This window comes from Hyalella azteca, unplaced genomic scaffold (assembly GCF_000764305.2).
Source record: "Hyalella azteca isolate HAZT.00-mixed unplaced genomic scaffold, Hazt_2.0.2 contig13348, whole genome shotgun sequence".
In the NCBI taxonomy this organism is placed as follows: domain Eukaryota; kingdom Metazoa; phylum Arthropoda; class Malacostraca; order Amphipoda; family Hyalellidae; genus Hyalella; species Hyalella azteca.
This window is the reverse complement of record NW_025943273.1, coordinates 286,185-303,280: the sequence shown is the minus strand read 5'-3', so window position 1 is coordinate 303,280 and position 17,096 is coordinate 286,185. Positions and strand designations below refer to the sequence as shown.

General features: G+C 34.5%; 1 protein-coding gene across 3 annotated transcripts in view; it reads right to left on the bottom strand.

The window, feature by feature from the left end:
• LOC108679773 (protein PRY2) overlaps positions 1-15,301 on the bottom strand; it is a 53,768-nt gene extending 38,467 nt beyond the window's left edge. For 2 of the 3 annotated variants that reach the window (XM_018168497.2, XM_018168494.2), the window contains exon 1: positions 9,083-9,776. The gene's annotated coding sequence lies outside the window, so the exon portion shown is untranslated. Of the gene's footprint in view, positions 1-9,082; positions 9,777-14,988 lie in introns of those variants that run through there. The other variant, XM_047883633.1, reaches the window with a different exon arrangement.
• Between the last annotated feature and the right edge of the window lie 1,795 nt (positions 15,302-17,096).

Below are 17,096 nucleotides of genomic sequence, written 5' to 3'. Positions count from 1 at the left end.
GGAACACCCTCATAAGCACGCAGGGAATCCGACTCGCTCGCCAGCCACGGCATAAGCAGGTCGTTAGCGGGATGCCTGGCTTATGTATAAGGCAAGATGCGAGCTTCTGGGCGTTGGCGCAGTGTTAGATACGGACCAAGTCATTTTAGTAACTTAAACTAGCGTCAGAATTAACGCTTTATTAAAATAAAATATTGAGGTAACTATACTGCTAATAAACTGCGACCTAAGCCATTCTAGAAACTTAAACTAGCGTTAGAATTAACGCTTTATTAAAATAAAATATTGAGGTAACTATACTACTAATAAACTGCGACCTAAGCCATTCTAGGAGCAGTATGCAGTGTCAGAATTGACGCTTTATCAACGGTAAATGAATAACATTGACACTATGCTACTAATAAATCGCGAATTATGGCCGACTTGAGCTATTCTAGGACTTTAGGAGCAATATGCGGTGTTAAAATTAACGCTATATCAGAGATACAATAAATAGCAAAGGCACAACACTACTAACAAATCGCGAATTATGACCGACTTGAGCTATTCCAGGAGCAGTATACGGTGCATAATTAGCGCTCTTTAAATGATGTACGAGTAATGAATTTTCAGCAGGCCAAAATGGATAAGTTGTGACCGTAGTAAATAATTTCAGGAGCATTTATTAGTATCTGGATGAATATTTTATGGAATTAATGTTATTCAATTAGCATTCCTCGAACGCGGCTGCAGTTTAATCAAAGCGAAAGCACGTCTAACTAAAGTTAACCGCATTGCACTTCATCTTAATGAAACTAACAAAAAAGTTTATTAACGTGTTGAATTTTAACTATACATATGCAGATCACTGCATGCCACCGAGATTTAACTGCACAATAAATAATATCAGAATATTACGAGTAGTTCTATCGCGCGATAATTCTAATAAACAATTTAATTATTAACTATACTTATGTGAAGTTGGTAAACTTAAACAACAATAATTAAAATTCGGCAAGAAAGTTCGAAAGAAAGAAGATAGAAGATAGAAGATAGAATTGCATCAAATCCTCTGCAATCGAGTCGGAGCCTGTAAGCCATTCTATTAGTTACCGTCTGCTCAAGCCATCTAAGACACACATAATGAACATGAATAAAATTTCAATGCATGAACTAGATTTAAACTTCCTAGTTTGTGCGTCCTCGGCCACTTTCCAAACTTTTAAGGAAGTTCTGAAGCCTTCAAATAGCTCCCTATAAATAAACTTTATGGGAGCCACCCACGCCAGGTCGTTTTACCTTATGTTCTCCCAACGCCCACAGTGGTTGTACTTGAAAAATGTCATCACTCGAATAATGAATCGACTAAAATAAATAACAAAGTCTATTATTTACAATTAAGAACTAGGGTAATGGATACTTTATTAAATTCAACCTAAAATTATTAAATATTTACTTTGATGCAAATTCCATAATCATTGATTATTAAGGTAAGTCTAATTAATAGGTATAATGGGTAGAATTGGAGTCGAAAAACTTGAGACATCCAATCCAACATTATTTGTACGAAATTTTAGGCTAGAACTACAGATAAAATAAAACTATAACTTTTCAGTGATAACTGCATGAATTTAGTGACATGATTGTAAAGGCATGAGTCACCTAAGAGGAAACATTTTCCAGTATTATAAAGTCCATTTTCGTTTTCGTTTATGAAAAGTATAAGCGACCATAAAGCTATCGCTGTAAAGTTATCAATCTGAACAGAGTATCACACCAACCTACTAGCGCAAATTCTGTTTAAAAGTTGTTTTAAATGGAAAAATCCTGAGAAAGGACATAAGACAAAATGATAATCTGTAAACAAGATGTATTCAACATAATTTGAACAATTTTAAATTCATAGCGAGACAGGATATTATTTCGCATTTTTTACTCCATGTAGTATTTCATATTAACAAGTATTCAATACTCTCTTTTGCCACCATACGCATGTACATGGAAATCAATATTATCAATAATTTTACTTACATTTTCTTCAAATATTGTCCCTAATTGTCAGAGCATTGCCATTGTAGGATAATGCTAGCCTCCTTCTGTTTAAATGAAAGATGGAAGACAATTTCTTAGGAAATTATCGGAAACTGATCTAAAAATGGTAGGATTACACACACAAGTGAATTTTACTTTGTGAGGTCCTCAAGTCAGAAAGCAAAGATTCTAGCAAGAATATTCACAAGGCACAAGAAATAAACAAATATGAGATAAATTAATAAATAAAACCTATCTAAATCTTCCGACATTCTTGAAACCATAAAATATCTTGATCATAAGGACAGTGGACAAAGAACATACGACGTGTAACAATATATGTATAACAATTCAGCTAGGCAGCAGCGTAAACAGCTTCACTGAATTCAGTACATAGTCTCATGATAGTACGCTGACACTCAGCATATCTTAGTCTTGACGTGTAATATAATTGAGCAATTGAAAAAGGCAGCATTTAAACTCGGCTAAGCTTAACATAAGCTGCGTATTAGGCGTATAAGAAGCTGAATCGAGTATTTACACGCAGATGGGTTCCCAACATAAGCAGCCGAAAGAGAGAGCTTCTAGTTTTTACCTAAAGTGGCAAAACCCCGACTATTTAAGAGGCAAAAACCAGACTATTTTAAAGGGCAAAAAGCTGACAACCACTATTCCGTACCATGCAGATGCGCATATATGCCACATCATTGGGCTGAACTTCAGAACACTGTTTAATTTGAAGACTATTAATTAAAAGCGACACCAGCGTTACTTTTGACCGATACATTTATTTAGTAATGAGTTTGTTAAACATTCTACAGAACATTATAATTTTAACTTGCACTTAATGAGAAGCAACAATAGATGAAGAAAGAAATCTTTCTCGTCTATTTAGATTGAATGAAATAATTGAAACTAAATTCTTCTGATGTCATTAAGCAATACAGGCAGCCAAGAAGGCATGCCTTTGGAAATGGTATCATAGATAATATATACATTGAAAGTAATAATGTAATAATAAGGCAATACTTAATCCGAACCTTAGGTTATTTCTGCATTTAATATTATTCATATAGAGAGCTCGAGTCATCGCTAGCTTTTGATAGCAATAAGGAGTGTGATGACTACAATTATTACAAAATAATCTAAAGAAATTACGAATTAAGTAGCTTAAACAAACTTTTTTCAATTATATTTTCAAGCTCTGCTTGTCATGTTGTGATAAGCCCCATTCGTCTTTTTATCAATTTGTAAATTATTACATCTATTATTAACAAGCCGTACCTGAAGTTTTGTCTACGTAGGAATGCCTTAGTTAAAAAACATTGAATGATTAGTAATGGTCATTGAGTGGCCGATGGTCGTATGTTCTAAGCGTTGTTGCTGGTCACAAACGTTGATATTCTTGAGATAAATAATTTGATGAATATACTCGTGCAGTTTACTCGTGTGGGCGGTACGAATCATAAAATTTGAGGCGCTATTAGCAATCCTGTTGTAAAGAGGCTGGCATGAAATAGTAAAATTTTAAATTGTTTATCAATGTAAAACAGAAATCACACATGTCAAATAAGTGTGCACTTTTATCAAATTTATGCAGAGATATGGAGACACAATTTGACGCCACTTTAGTTTCTAAAGCATAAAGTAATAAACAACAAGTTTACACTTTAATAAAAAAAGCGTTAAGAAATAAATGGCTAAAAGCCAAAAACAATTTTCTGCAGGCATATACAAACTAAAACAAAATTACAAAAATCTTGAACTCAATATTTCGAAATGTTTCTATACTGCCAAATTAAAAGAGTTTCTTAGCGCTGTCGGAAGTGCTTGGAAGCTTGAGCGACGTTCACAAGCCCAGCCACTGCCTGCTGCTGCAGCCAAGACAGCGGGTAATTTCCTTATAAGGCGAGCCACACTTCCTCAATTGATAAAACCTTACATTCAAGCTCGCAAATTCACAGGTGTTGACTATACCCAGGCACTTGTGATGCCAGAAGCCAATAGCTAAACAACCAATGGACGGAACCACATAAAAGATAAGAATAAAGCAGACAAGAACTATCGACACAGCATTTGTAGCTCTAGATTACGCTTCGAATGGAAAAAACGACCAAAATTTCAGAGTCCTAATATAATATAATATAATATAATATAATATAATATAATATAATATAATATAATATAATATAATATAATATAATATAATATAATATAATATAATATAATATAATATAATATAATATAATATAATATAATATAATATAATATAATATAATAATAAAATGTAATATAAAAATTGACATTTATTTGAACTTGAACTCGTCGGATGGTTGAGGCCTCTACCAAAGCCTGCTCATCTCTCCAAAGTCGAAGCCAACCCGATTCAATACACGCAGGACCCTAATTCTGACATTCTGGCTCATATTTACAATCTATTACTGCTACGAAAATGCAATGATAGCGCAAAAAACAACGTTAAAGCCTGTGAAGCTATCCTCTTCATGTTACTCAGAGCTCATGATATAATAAAGTTCCATAGATAAATAAACTCGTTGTTTATGTATAGTTACATTACTTATACCCACTAGAAAATTCAGTAATTTAACCTATTATAGCGATAAAAAATGTTTGTAATGGTGATTGTTGAGTAGCTTACCGCCTGGAGCATGCCTTTATACCTGCTGTAGCATGCCTTTATACCTGCTGTAGCATGCCTTTATACCTGCTGAATAGCATGCCTTTATACCTGTAGTAGCATGCCTTTATACCTGCTGAATAGCATGCCTTTATACCTGATGGAGCATGCCTTTATACCTGATGGAGCATGCCTTTATACCTGATGGAGCATGCCTTTATACCTGCTGGAGCATGCCTTTATACCTGTTGTACAACATTCAAAGAGCCATCTGCATCAAAGAAATGTTCCCAGTAATTGATCCGTCGGTTAAGTTGAAACCGGTTGCAGATAAAAATAATGGCAGTTTAATTTCATGCGATGCTCCGACAGTACGATGATAAAGGTTACGTCAATTGTAGAGATTAGCCGAACCTGGAATTATTACTATTATCCATTATAATTATTCATAATGATCAATATTATATATTTATTTATTATAATACTATTACTGCTATATATTATACTATTGTTCGCTATAATAAATAATAGGATTATTTATTATTAGATTATTTAAAAGTTTACGGCCAGGTAAATTAGAGCCATAAGTCAACCGAAAAATTAATATTTTTAAAACGCAAGAACAGCCAATGATGAAAAATATGAAATTTCTTTCTTATCTCTCACCAAACGACTTACTCAACATCCGAATTTGATTACTTTTGTTTCTTTGATTACTAAACATCCTAAAAATTGAAACTTAACTGTTTGATCCACTTTAGGAGCTGTTTGCATTGTATTTCATTACATGTACTCAATACTTGGCTTACTTGGCTTATATGGAGTCGGTTTCTCAATTTAATCCCATTTCTGCTGTCCAAATCGACTGCATAAGGCAATGCAGGTATCCCGAAAAGGCAAGAGTTCACTCGTGTCGATAAAAGTGAGAGCATTCGATACTCAGAGCACTCAGTGCAATGGAGGCGAGAATGAAACTTTAATGGTTACATCGCCATGGTCTAGTTCAGCCTAGGATGTAGGAGTCGTACAAGGGCTCGTGATAAGAACTAGATGGCAAAGTCACTCGACTCGCTTAGGAGATTACTTTAAGAGGAGGATCCATTAATTTCTTGTCCAATATAAATAGATTATTCGCGGTAAACGGATTCAAGTATATAGACTAAGTGAATATTAATTAGGAAATTGGCATTATTAAGCAGCTTTAAAGAAACTCAGTTGTAACCCATAAAACTTTTTTACTTGAATGGCCCGAATATCCCCTAAAAAGAAGCAGTAACTTATATAAAACCTCAATTGCAAACATCTGATAACCCTCGTTGTAATGGATTTGTGGTCTCCATCTTTTGTGAATCGATGTTAACTGATCTCGAAAATGATCACCGATTTCAATATCTAGTACCTAGATATATCGAAAGTGTATATGATAGCAGAAAAAAGCTAAGATATAAAGTATTTTTAATGGTCTTTGGTGTTAAGAATTATCATAATACAAATAGTGAGAATAATTGCATTGCTTCTCGAATCCTGTGTGAAGATTAAAACAAAAAAAAAAAAAAAGATTTGCAAGACCATAATATAAATAAAGTATTAAGATCATTTGACTGCTTGAATTGCAAGTTTATCAAGAATTTAAAAACAAAGTAAAAAGCCAAAAAAATTCACCATTTGTTACGAGAGAAAACGTTTCAGAGTCAAGTTCCATCGTCAGTTGAAACACCTAGGACACGACAAAATATTTTGATGACCTCCAGACGGAATAATTCCACTTCCCATGTCCCTTTGGAGATCATATTTCTCTCATGTTCACTAAGATAACAATTAAAAAATGTGCAGATGCTTGGCGAGGTATTGAGTGCGTGACACCAGCGAGCGTAAAAAGGGTATCTCAGATACACGTGTCACCTGACGCGCTTTATGTTGCAAGCGATAGGAAACGACGACAAACACCTACGCACGTCAAGATATAGCGAGGTTTACATTAACTTGGTCCAAACACAGACACGATCTTGCTATTGTTCGAGAGCTGAACCCTCACGACTTTGTTTAAAATGAATTAAACATTTGGCTCGGGGACTAAAAATAGAAATAAATGTGCAGCGTGTTGCAGGCCAAGCAGATGGAATAGTAGATTTGAAAATTGAATTTGAATATAAAGAACAAGAATAGATGAACATAAAAGATTAGAGATCAAATTTAGAATCGGAAATGACGACCAACATACACGATAAATGTGAAAGTTACAGCATAAGGAGTTTTTCTGACAAAATTTATTTTGATAGGAAAAGGTGAAGTTTAGAGTCATTTTATAAAGCATTTAATAATACAATGCGTACTTGATCATTTGAGGACCAACTTCATCAGCGAAGTGTTCACACGAAATGCAATACCATGAGCATATATTAACAAGCCATCAATTCTGAGAAGCTCGTTCCAGGAGACATTTCAATTTAGCGAATGCATGGCTTCTGGTCATGCCTGATTAGCGTTCTTTGTGTCTCAATTTTCTCATTGGTCAATGTTGTAATTTGTTTCATTATTAACGAATGCTGTAAATACCCGTTCTTTCGATAATTATTATTGTAACTTTGTAATTATCTGGCTAAAATCTTTAAATAATAATGTCTAAAAATACTAATAATGATTATTCTAAGCGATAATAAAAAATAAATACACTGAACCGTTATTCGAGTCGTGCATATAATTGTGTTACTTCAGAGCACTCGAAATCTTTTACTTTTTGACCCAGCATTTTTATCAGCAGGCATATTTCTAACTTTCACTCTTTCTAAAATTTTCAGATACTTGACAGAGGCAGGAAAAATTATATCATGTAATTCAGGTAGTCGACGTAAATGAATTTTTACGACGAATAATGTTAAGTGGGACACTCCTCACGTAAAAATGTAATTTATTTACATTAATAATTATACCCAAGAAGAGACAAGCTTAAAATGAATGTTACAAACCTCTCCAAAATATACGAAAGGCACTAGTAACCGAAGAGAGCATCATTTAATATGCCGAGTCTGGTAATTTAAATTAACGCTTCTAGTCACCGACATGTGGAATGGCCTACCTAATGGCATCGTTGACGCTCCGAGTAAGAACGCCTTCAAGAACAGACTAGACGAAGCTATGCAGGAGCATATGTTCAGTCTTAAAATGCCTAGCAAATTACGGACCAGGCAAAAAGTCCAGACGAAGCTATGCAGGAGCATATGTTCAGTCTTAAAATGCCTAGCAAATTACGGACCAGGCAATAAGTCCAGCAGCTATCTCAATCAATCGTCAGTTATGGAAAGATCGGGTTCCAAAGGCCGGATCTCTTGTGAATCAAGTCACGAAAAGTTCAAGAGTCGGCAGCAGGCCATGGGCCTATTTCTTCAGTGCCGACACTTCTATTCTATTGTAACTTTTGTTGGCTTCGAGAAGCCAGAGCTGGAGATGATACGAGATCCTTGTAGCAGCGTAAGTTTGTACACGGAAGCGCCATGTTGACTCGACACTCTGCCACAGCTGCGCCGCTCTGTGGCTGCAGGCTAAGCGACGGTGGTCGTGACATAGCAAAATTGCCGATCATTTTACAAAGGCCAACTACAGTATTCTGTAGCAGAATGCATTATTCAATCTGCAAACGTGCGCTAGAACTTGCCGTATAAATTTCACATGATGTGTCTTGTGCATGGTAGATAGCATAATGAAATTGACCAAGGAATTTAAAAGCAAAGAAAACGCCAAGAAAATGCACCATATCGATATTGAAAACGTTTCGGAGTCCAGCTCCATCATCAGTTCGACTAAACTAAAAATGAATAAAATTAGGTGACCAATGCTTAAAAAACGGTGCAAAATTCAATAAATTTTAATGCAAAAATTGTTTTGAATTTGTGAACGAGAGATAGCGTAAGAATTAATTAAATGTGGCCCAACAAAGGTATCTTTTCAAATGACTAATGAAACCGACTACTAATAATTAATGACATCATTCAATTGACGAACGTCGCCTGAATAAAGCAACGGAAGATGGAACTGATACATGCAAAACATGCAGTGGAATGAAATGTAAAATAATTCAAATTCAGCGAAAAAATAACATACAATCCAAAAAAAGGTAGTAAACTATGTAAAGAAGATTTCATATCAATTTTTTCTTCAAATCGAACTATTTTATGATTTTTTGCTGTAATTAGGTTAACGTTACATTTTAAATAAAGCACAAAAAATTATAACTGAAATAATGGGATTAAATAATTGAAATAAAATTCATGATCGAGCCGAACTGCATCTTTTACGTGTAAACACATCAAAAACATAAAATAGGTGCGCCAAATGAGCGGATGAAAGAAAAAACTTCTTCCTTAACATAGCAACAAGTCATAGAATTACCCGAATTATTTTTTACAGCTAATTACACCTTTTACAGATTTTCCTTACCTCTGTCAGGGAATATTTCAATCATGACTGCGGCGATGAGGCGAGGATTTGTTCTTGGAAGACGTTCTTGATCTTCAGAGCACATTCGCTTAAACATTTTAGAGCGCACATTTAAGATTAAAGTTATGTGAAGGAAATTTCATCAAAATCATAGAATGGAGTTGCATCATACTCGTGTTACGTTTCAATAAATTTTCAACACAAAGAAATTTTCCCCATTTTCACCTGAAAGCTTTCAAATCTTTTAATGACGCCTTAATCTTTGAATTAACTCATCTTCATAATTTTCAAATGAAGTCTCCGAAACGTTTCCAAAAATTAAGCTTCAAATTTAGTTTGGAACGCCATTAAGTTGTTAACTAATATACCACTCGATTTTTTCAAATTCTTCTTCCTCCAGCGTATGAAATACGCTTCCTCTAATTCAGTCGTAAACTCAACACAAAAATTCTCAAGCCCCGTCCAGCCACACAGGAACAGACGGTCTCGCGTATCTATGGAGAACCCATGCTTTATATGTTATTCTCGCTTTCACACGGTGAACAATCAATGGCTTATTCATACAAGATGAGCGCGGTCATCAGTTCCTGCAGTTCGCTCCGACAATCTCAGGCCATAAATAAGACTTAGAACAGGCTTATATTTTATGGCCGTTCGTCGACTCTGTAGGAGCTATATTCTAGGGATTATCACTGCAAAAATAGAATAAAAAGAATTGTATTTTGCTACTAGGCTTTCATCCCTGAATAATTCATGATCTCGTTATGAATGTGAGAACTTAATCCCACAAAAAATATTTGACAGAGATCAATTCATGAAATAGTCAGTAAACTGAATTCTCTAGCAAATATTTTACAGTCGTTTTTAATAACTAATAATTTCTCTTCAGCGTATTGAAATATGAATTCCAGATTACGTCTAAATGCAGTGATGGCGTACGTATACATTTCCTTACATGAAAGGTCAGAAACTTTGACTTAATACATTAAATTAAATAGCTTTATACATAAAAACAAATAATTTATTTTACTTTTATTAGTATATTACGAGCAGTTTAAAACACATATCATAACTAGTTGATTCATTACATTATCGATAAATACACAAATAAATGTATCTTGAAATTAGTAAATCACCTTTAAAAACGATAACAACGTCCGTAAATAGTTAGGGCTGAAATCATTTCAGCTGAAAAGAGGAAAAATGTTTTCAATCAAACTATCACTTAAACTGTCAGTTTAGTAATGTTTCTTGATAAATAGCACACTTAAAGAAGAGTTATCAAGGACGCTTCAAATAGTATGGTTAGATGATACCCAAAAATACTGCTTCTTTCGATCAGAAACTCAAGTTTCAGGTGACAAATTCATGACACAATGATGATTTTTAATAAACTTTTGATATTACTCAATCCATATTTAAATAGATTAACCAATAAATTAGAGCCTTTATACCCAAGTCAAGACTCGGCTGATACACAACCCTCCTCACCACAGCTCAGGCACTACTGGGCATGCGATGCGGTGACCCCGCTTTTATAACCCGCCGACTCTGGCAGGTGCCCGCACCCATACAGCACCACAGGCCATACAAGCACTAGGGCACTCTTAAAGATTGACCTCTGAACCTGTTACAACAGGTTCTAATGTTTCCTGTTACAACAGGTTCTTAATGTTACCTGTTACAACAGGTTCTTAATGTTACCTGTTACAACAGGTTCATAATGTTACTCGTTACAACAGGTTCTTAATGTTATCTGTTACAAAAGGTTCTAAATGATACCTGTTACAACAGTTTCTTAATGTTATCTGTTACAACAGGTTCTTAATGTTACCTGTTACAAAAGGTTCTTAATGTTACCTGTTACACCAGGTTCATAATGTTACCTGTTACAACAGTTTCTTAATGTTATCCGTTACAAAAGGTTCTAAATGTTACCTGTTACAACAGGTTCTTAATGTTACCTGTTACAACAGGTTCTTAATGTTACCTGTTACAACAGGTTCTTAATGTTACCTGTTACAACAGGTTCATAATGTTACCTGTTACAACAGGTTCTTAATATTACCTGTTACAACAAATTTTTAATGTTACCTGTTACAACAGGTTCTTAATGTTACCTGTTACAACAGGTTCTTAATGCTACCTGTTACAACAGGTTCTTAGTACACTGAGGTATATCTTGAAAAAAATCATCTCAATTCCCCAAAGTTTGATTAATTTGACAATTCAGGAATAGGTACTGAATTTCATCAGGATGTGTAATTAAATTGTCATAAGAAATTTACTTAGCAAGTCATATCAAATATTTGGCGTCATTTACGTTAAGATATAAAGAGAAATTATATTCTATGAACACAATTGAAATTTGCACATATTTTTGTGACATTTTGCGACCAATTTCTTTGGACGCGATGGCAGTCTCGTATCGAATTCAATACACGAATTAAAAAACTGGAACGAACGTGATAAAATATTGATTTTTCTGAATAAATGTCAATCAAATTTTTGCAAGCAATGCAGAAATATCAGAACCCAGTTGATGTGTAATAATTAGCAGACATTTCCTGAAGTTCATTCAAGAGGTATAAAATACTTACCAGAACTTTTTTTAGTTCAAAATCTCTTCAAAGGGTGAGAAAATATTTGAAAACTACTAACAACCAATCAATACAATTAATCATTAACTGCACACTTGCCACGTTATGAGAATCAAAATTTCATTTCAGTCAATTTGATGGATGGAATTTAATTTTTTCCGTTTTTACTCAGTTAGATATCGCAACGTCAGATATCGAAACGTCAGATATCGAAACGTCATATATCGAAACGTCAGATATCGAAACGTCAGATATCGAAACGTCAGATATCGAAACGTCATATATCGAAACGTCATATATCGAAACGTCATATATCGAAACGTCAGATATCGAAACGTCAGATATCGAAACGTCATATATCGAAACATCAGATATCTAAACATCAGATATCTAAACATTAGATATCTAAACACCAGATACGAAACGTCAGATATGGAAACGTCAGATATCTAAACATCAGATATCGAAACAGATGAACTATCAGGTCCTTATCAGTTCCAGAAAGCTCTTTCATACTATATAAAGTCATGCTTACTTTTTTCCTTTCGCTACTATATACTTCCGATACAATTTTAACTTCAACTTAAATTTCGGAAAAAGGTAGCGTTTATGTTCATGCCAAAATTATTTGGAACCTTTGACTTCTGCATATTTTGAAGTCTTAATTGACCTCTTGAAGTTACATCCTGATTTGAACATTTGGAATTCAAGGAAAACGGATGAAAAATTCTTTTCGGTGTTAAAGAACTGTGATAAATGGCAGTTCATACCTTCTATAGACATGAGTTAACTCAGGAAGTAACTTCTGAAGATTTGCGATTAACCCCCGACGGAATGCATTAGTGAAATTGTTCATTATACAAATAACCTTAGTTCATTATACATATAACGCACTAAAATTATGCAGTCTGGACTGGGTTCAACATTTATCCTTGTGAAATTAATATTTCAGTGCTTCTAATGTTGAATTGCAGGCAGCAGGGATAGTTCATATTATTAGCATCATAATTTCATTATTTGATCAATCATTGGAATGACATCGACTTACTTTCACAAAATATTTGCATGCGCAAGTTACACAAGAAGTTGAAAAATGTAGCTCCTAAAAAGCAGCTTACTCAGATTTGTTCTTCGCTGTAACATGCGGCCAGTATCACACCGTCGACCAAAAAGGCTCGCATTTCTGAAAATCGTTGTGTTGCGCAGAATGATAATTTCACACAATAAATACTGCCTATAATCCTCATCAATGGCCCTCACGGGGTCTATTAAGTATACGCGCAATTGTCTATCAAAGACTCAATGCATGGAACAGGCCCATGTATTTCATTAGTACAACGGGACATTTTGAGCTCTCATAATACCGTTCTTAATCACGGAACGTACGACCAACTAAAAAGCTGTGCATGGCATGGCGACCAACGGATCGCCAGATGCACATAGTCGTGATCAGCGAAATTTTATTTCATACAAAAAAGCGGCCAGTGGCGATAAAAAGGTTTTGCACCACTTTAACTTGCCTTCCGATTTTAAAACTTGATTTAGAACATCTAAAACCAGCATAGATATGATGCGGTGCAAAACAAATATTTACTTTCATATCAAATGAGCTCCAAGATCACGAGTGTTCAAACGAAATAACTTTGTTTTAAGGTTCACGGGGTAGTTCATAATGACCTTGCAATATCGGGACGTGGTATCGTTATGAAGTTTAAAAGCCTAAAGCAATTTATTCGCTGACTAAGTTGATCGTAAATTCGATGTACGATGATATAATTTACCTCGATCTTGAAACTTATCGTCGATCGTAAGTACAAGCTTTCTGCCGATTAAAAACCAATTGTTAAACTGAGTGATTGTGAAGCGAATCAAGATTTTACTTCATGCGTGAGCCGCTCAACTATCATCGGTTTCGGCATGAATAGGCATTGCGCCGCGATAAAAATTGATGATTCTGACGATTTCTTGTCAAAATTATTCGGAATAATTCATCAATATATATATCGACATGTCGAAGTTTTAAATTACTTCAAAGTGCATCAAGTTTTGTTTGCAGCTAAAATAGGAATAGCAGGTATTTAAAATGCAACTTGATCTGCGTAAACAGCTAAGATTTTAATGTATCATATTTCATGCTGAAGCTAGTCTCAAGAAGAGCAAACAAAAAATTTTGGATTGGAAGATTAGGACACAAACAGCGTCCTAATTGCGGAACGTCGCAATAATAAAAAAAATGATAAAACCTCATCAATCTCCAAATAAACAAGAATTATAATTCTAGAAATTAACGCCCAATTAACAATTACAGTAAATAATGAACAGTTGCTAATAATATTTATAACCAACATTTGATACATTTTTTGATCTAGTAGTGAAAGTGACCTAGTAACATACAAACTACAGAATACATACATAAATTTCGGCATAGCTGTCTCTCTACCGTTGAACTTTCAGAAAATGGCTGTAAGTGTACTCCTTCAAACTTGAGAAGATCGTACACATTAGACGCAATGAATAATAATCAGTATGCGCAAAAGATATTACTCTAATCGATGGTGGTACGAATTCTGAGATCGGCAAATTACTGAAGTCAAGCATTACTAACTCCTCATACACTTCCTTTTATAATCGTTCATGTCTTGTAACTAGGGATACCTAGACATGCACGACCATACCTAAATACTTGGCCAAGATCGACTTGAGGTCACTTCGACTAATATAGGCAATGAGCTTCAAAACTCAATCTTGCGTACGCTTCATGAATTTCAGTTATCAAGCGAAAAGTCTCATTCACACCAAACATAAAATTTTCGATTTTTGCGATTATAATAGAATATCAGGTAAACTTTAATTCATTTATTCGATAGAATAGTAGTTAATTCGAGCTGCGACGCATAGAATTTGCCATACCTGACCTAATATTACGTTGCAGATTTCAAGAAAGCGAATGCGAGGATATATGGATATGCGCTGCAACTTCTCCACGCGACAAAATTTCTTCTCGCTTCGAATCACCGACATGTGGAACAGCCTCCCCGATGACATCCTTGGCGCTCCAAGTATGAACGCGTTCAAGAACAGACTAGATAAAGCTATGGAAAAATATATGTTCAGATGAGCTCAGCGGTGGGGCGCTCAGGAACAATCCCCCTAGGAACGCGAAATCCCATAGGACTTCTGACGCGCACAGACACGCGTCAGAAGTCCCCCCTGACAGAAAAAAATGAATAATCACGCGAATATCAGCAGTTAAAATTCCCAAGATTGGATAACAATTGAATTAAGAATTGATTAAACGGTACTCACTTTGATGTTGCGATTTTGTTCAACGAAGTCAAGTTAGTACACTGGAAGCAGCAGCAGTCTGAGCAGCTGAGTTTTAGAAGCACAACTGAACACCGATTTCATTTTTCACCTTTTCACATAAGGCGTTCTGATTAACCAGATCGGATATGACGTTATAAACTGATAGCGAGATGGAAATTCATAACCATATTGATATATGAAAGGAACTTTTGTTGCTTATCTCGATAAGATACGGAATTTACAAGAGTAACTTCTCGAAACGTGCCAAGTTCATCTTGACACTTCAGCTTATCACTCTTATCAAATACCACTTTTTCCCTGTTGAAATCACACTTAAAAATATCACGGTCGATGATGATAAGGATCTAGTGTCATCGGAAGTAAAATATAAGTAAGAAATGAAGCGATGAAAATTCAACTATTTGAGTCACTTTTTCCAGTACTGCCATCGTTTACAAAAATCTTCAATCGAATTCGGGAAATACTGTGACAACCTAAGTATTTTCATCATAGTGTTTAAATTTTACAGAAACTAAATTTTATTCAAAGTTCATTGGTGATTGACAGTAAGTAAGCATCGCAAAACAGAAATAAACAAGCTTTTAACTGTAATGTGAACGTCTGCTGCCACATCTGTCCCGCGTTCTTCTGATATCATTTCCCATAATTCTAGATATTCGCGTGAATTCTTCAAACTAAAGTCTACAAAACCTCTACATGTCGATGACTACATTCAATCTCGTTAAAGTCAGACGTCAAATACAATTGATTAGTTGATGATATATGATGAGTCGATGATTCTGGGGTTTAAATCCTGGAATCAGTAATTTAAGATTCACTGACACTTAAATTGAAATGAATAACAACCGACTTCCCTTGCCGACATAATCAAGCTACTGTTTATCAAGTAATCTGGCAATAAAAGGATAACAGAGCTAATTTTAACCAATTTTCATAAGCTTTAGTGATTAGTGAAGTCGAAATTTAATAGTTATGAAAATTTCGACTTCATTTAAAAAAATTTAAATGCATTAAATTTAATAATGAATTAAATGAAAATTTATTAGTTATGAAAGAAGTAGTGTTAGCGCCTAGCACGGGATCAGCCGCGTATTCTTTATCTGTCAAGGCCTTGTGCCAGTCAACTCGCATTTATTAGCTGATTTCACATGAAATTTTACTCATAACCTACCGAATAAAATTAAACGTAGATAATTATTTCTCATATGCTTACATTTTCATTGAACGAGAGTACGAACGTCTTCTATTAAAATATGATAATACGACAAAAAATTGGAACTTTGAAACCATCACTGGATTATAATTTATAACTAATTATATTTGACAATTACTGTGTAATTTTAATCCAAATCTAGACTTTAGAACAAAACGTTGCAAGCTTGCTAGGCACAAATCTTCCTGCAAAGCACTTCGTAAATGTTCATTAAGAATAAACTTCATTATCTTCAGAATAAGAATAAACTTCATTATCTTAATAATTCAATAAACTTCATTAAGAATAAACTTCAAGCACTTCATTATCTTCATCAACTGCCTTCAGTAAACGAGAACAGCCATCGGAGTATCTAATCTGGATTTCTAGTATTATGGAAAATTCGCATCTTTTATAACTAATTCTAGATTAAAGTTTTGTTTGATACCATTTCAATGTTAATTCGTGACATATCAGTGCAGCGCTGTTAGGGACATTGAATGAAGACTGATACATTACTACTTTACTAGCTGCTATAACAAATAAGTTGCAAAATTTCCTCAAAAGAAATGAAAGATACACAACATTTGCGGCCAGAACTGGGATTTGTTGTAAAAAATTCAACGTTCAAGTGGAGCTCTGACGCTACGAGTCAACCTTCCGCGATAACAAAATACTTGAGATAAGACCGAGTTTCCGAAGTACGAAGATTACAGATGAACCTTGTGATGAATTAAAAATAATATTCATTTACATTTTATCGAAATTATAGGAAAACATTCAGATGGTATGAAAAATTTTGAACTCCCGTCATCGGATTCGTTTTTAAAATTTTAGGATATTCTTACGCGAGTCAAAGAATTCATTGAACTGATAATTACAACGTGAAAGGCTT